Genomic DNA, 457 nt, shown 5'->3' on the forward strand with positions numbered 1-457 from the left:
TCTGATTATTCACACAATATTTTATTGATGCAATCGCACAATCACCTCAGAACCTGCCAGTCATCATTCATACGACACCACTCACCACTATCACGCTGTCCTCATGCATACCCTACTCCCGTGAACTGTTTCTCTGCCACTTCGTATGCAGTACCGCAACTCTCTCGGCGGCCTTCCGTTAGCTGCTTCAAAATTCATAAACATTGGGACTCCCTCTGGCCTTTATATTTCTCCAACAACACTCTCAAACCAAATATAACAGAAATAGCGCTCTTTCCTAACATAACGCGAATTCTGCTTACATATCACCCAAGCTGTTCTCAGCCTAGCTTTGACTACTGCAGTAACTTTGTTATGTGACAAATAAACATCTTGCCACTATAGTTACTGTAGCTCTATACATGACCTTTGCTCTTCAGAATCAGCTCCACACCAGCCTTGTCTTCCATTTGGAATT

Source organism: Penaeus monodon, chromosome 22 (genome assembly GCF_015228065.2).
Source record: "Penaeus monodon isolate SGIC_2016 chromosome 22, NSTDA_Pmon_1, whole genome shotgun sequence".
In the NCBI taxonomy this organism is placed as follows: Eukaryota; Metazoa; Arthropoda; class Malacostraca; order Decapoda; family Penaeidae; genus Penaeus; species Penaeus monodon.